Consider the following 3,587-nt stretch of genomic DNA (forward strand, 5'->3'; position numbering starts at 1 on the left):
ACATATTTCTGTATCATCCTCACCTTTGAACAAACAAATTTGAGTTCCAGATAGGGGTGCAAATGAGCCAAGCTACTCGTGAGCTACTCAGGATCGGATCGTTAAAAGATCGACTCGAAACTGATTTTAAACAGCCTGAGCCGATCTCGAGCTCGAGCCTATGTCACTAAGCTAGATTAGGCTCGCGAGCCTAAACGAGCCTTTATATAAAATACTTTATTATTATTTTTATATATTGAAATAAAAACATATTTGGGGATTAGAGATTTAGGGTATTAGTAAACGAGCTTCTTAACGAGCTCGAACCGAGCTTAAGCTTATTTAGGCACGTTAGACCAAAAACGAGCCGAGCCCGAGCCAAAGACGAGCTTGTATAATTATTTACGAGCTCGAGCCGAGCTTAGTACAAGAAGCTCAAACCGAGCCGAGCTCGAGCTCGAGCCTCATATAATTTAAACGAGCCCGAGCCGAGCCTGACCAAGATCGGGCTCGGCTCGGCTCGTTTGCACCCCTAGTTCCAGATTTCATTACATTGCAATTCCAACACGCTGGGCTATCCACGAAGCAAGTAAAAAACAAAAATAAATAAAGATAAACCCGAATTACATTCAGTTTGATAGTTTACATATGGATTTCCTAAAACGAAATTGTATTGTATCTCTTTCGCCTCTCATTACCATCAAAAATAAGATTGGATACTGGCATCAACAGAGCCCAAACTTTCAGCAGTTTTTTATACAACTCAAAATAACTTATTAGAAAAAAAAATAGCAACTTACTTTCATTTATTTATTTATTTTATATATAGTCACATCTATGGTATCTAGTATAATATTAATTTAGTAGTCACATCTATGGTATACAGGTGCCAACCAAAAGGGAATGTCAATATTAAGGTCCTGTAACATCAAAATTAGATTAATGACTTCCATGAAACCTTGTAATAATATTAAAGTAAACAAAAAGTGCCAATCCATTGATGAATTGATATAGAAGATTAGATTTGCACCAACTGATAAACTGTTAAAATCAGTAACTTTTACCAAAAAAACTGTATGGAGGGGTAGTTTGGTCAAAAACTATAAAATCATTAATTTTTTACCCAAAAAACATTATATAGGGGCATTTTGGACAAATAACGTTAAAATCATTATTATTTAATAAAAAGTAAAAGTATGTAGGGGCATTTTCATCAAAAACTCTTAAAATAACTATTTTTTAACAAAAGAAAACTATGTAAGGGCAGTTTGGTCAAAAGTTTTTAAAATCATTGTTTTTATCAAAAAAACAGTATGCAGGGGCATTTTGGACAAAAAAATGTTATAATCACAATTTTTTTTACTAAAAGAACGGTATGTAGTGGCATTTTGGTCAAAACTGTTACAGTTATTATTATTTTTTTATCAAAAAAAAATATGCATGGCCATTTTGGACAAAAACTGTTAAAATCACTATTTAGTGATTTGTTGTGTTCGCTTTGATAAAAAAAACTGTTAAAATTAAACATACACATTCAGAAGATCTTCTATGCAGTCATAAACTACATATAAGGGAGTCATAAACTACATATAAGGGACACTTATAACGTTTCCGTTCAAAATAAATCACACCAGAAAATGAAAGAAACATAGGTGGAACTTTTAGCAAACACACCTCCACCATTGATTCAATTGTATGGATAAAACTTTTTACAAATACCTAAATTTCAACTATGCATTTTGTCGAACATGTCGTGTGCTTCCTCAGTTTCTTCAAAATTTTCTAATGACAGTCTTACCAATTCAATTTGTGAGATATGAATGATGGTTTTGATAGTAAATATTATAATTACCATTGTATTGTTTGGCATTGTGAAGCCCGTAGTTTCAAGTCTCCCAAACATGTTCATAAGCATATTTGATTTCAAGTGCACATTGTCAGGCCCACCTGCTACACAAAAAATATGATTATTATTAATATAATAATATTTATTATGATCTAGTTGTAAATTTGCATGTATAAAAAGTGTTAACCAAATAGAAAATGTATATCAAACAATGAAGTACATTGTTAACTGAAAGTCAACAGTTAACTTGACCAATAAAAAAAAGATAGATTTTTTCCCAAGTGGGTGGTTGTGTACCAGAGAAAAAAGACTGCTGCAGTGTTGTCATTTGCTGTAAATTGTAACAGTAAACGTGATAAAATAGCAAAAGATGATAATAAAATAAAATATAAGTATAAAACTAAGAAACCAATGGATTACTATTACATTCTTACTAATCGCAAATATACCGATTTTCCACATGACATTTAATAACATGAACATTAAACTTGGACCTTTACAACAAAACATCAATAGGCTGATAAGCATATCTATGACATCATGAAAATATTTTTAAGAATAAAATGGGATAAAGAGGATGAAAATATAATTTATAATGCTGTAAAGAAAGCTGAAACAATCACACTCTTAGAAAAAGGACTACAAATCATACAGACAATCTACTATTTAGGAAAACTTTATGCGTATTTGTCGCGTTGAATTGACCATAACCTAACAAATTTTCAAAATACATTTTACGTGCTTGTGTTACGACAGTTGAAATATCATTTGTTTCCGCTTTGATTGGCAATATAGAGACAACAAACATAACAAACACAAAGAAGACAAATATAGGGGATAACTTGCAATTAGGGAGATAAGTCAGGTGGGAAATAAAAAAATAAAATAATAAGTCGGGTTTAAATCTCGGTTTGCACCTTCACAAAGCCATCTAAAGCAACTGCCCTATTTCTAGTAGTGATTCTGCAAGGTCTCTTTAACGCTTTATCTCATTCAATTCTATCTCCATCTGCAAAGAGATTCAAGGTTATAAAATTATGTTATACTTAATAAGCAACCATGGTAATCTAATGTCAATACCTGTTGGATTTTCTGCTCTTTTTCCAACTTACAAACTTACCCTAAGTTAAACCTCAAATTAGGGTTTACAAAAAACAAAATCGTTGTTAATACTTTAAAACCCAACCCCAAAATCTGCATCAAGGTTAACAATGATTATCAATCCAATACGCTATGCAAAATGAAGAAACACCCAATGAAGATTTTTTTGAAGAGTCGAACCAATTTTATTGAATCAAACAGAGAGGGGGAAAGAAAGAAGAAAAAGAAGAAAATTGGAGACATCAACTGAACTGTAGGGACAATCGGTGGTGGAGAGCGAGGGTGGGTTGTAGGGGTGGGAATTATTTCGTCCTGAACCAAAAAACCCGAAAACCAAATTGAACCGAAATCGATTTCAGACCGAACCATATTCAAATTCGGTTTTTGGTTTGGTTTGAGACCAAACCGAATTGTAAATTTGATTTTTGGTTCGAGTTTTGGTCTCATGAAGTTTAAACCAACCCGAACCAAAAAACCGAATTTCATAAGTCAATTAATTAAAACAAATATTTTATATTTTATATTAAATAAAAGTATTAACTATAAAGTAAAAATCATTTTAACCTATTTACTCTTTGGATCATTTTGTATGAAACTTTAGATCTTTCTGTTTGCAACTTTAGTTTTCTATGTTAAAAACATTTTAATTTATGTTTGAAAT

General features: G+C 31.9%; 1 long non-coding RNA gene across 1 annotated transcript; it reads right to left on the reverse strand.

The window, feature by feature from the left end:
- Positions 1 to 1,333: 1,333 nt before the first annotated feature.
- Positions 1,334 to 3,371, reverse strand: LOC145058853 (uncharacterized). The gene is made up of 3 exons (XR_013686543.1): positions 2,906 to 3,371; positions 2,743 to 2,834; positions 1,334 to 1,926 (listed from the first exon to the last, which is right to left on the reverse strand). It is a non-coding gene; the product is annotated as an uncharacterized LOC145058853 (long non-coding RNA).
- Between the last annotated feature and the right edge of the window lie 216 nt (positions 3,372 to 3,587).

Source organism: Lactuca serriola, chromosome 6 (genome assembly GCF_051521515.1).
Source record: "Lactuca serriola cultivar US96UC23 chromosome 6, Lser_US96UC23_V15, whole genome shotgun sequence".
In the NCBI taxonomy this organism is placed as follows: Eukaryota; Viridiplantae; Streptophyta; class Magnoliopsida; order Asterales; family Asteraceae; genus Lactuca; species Lactuca serriola.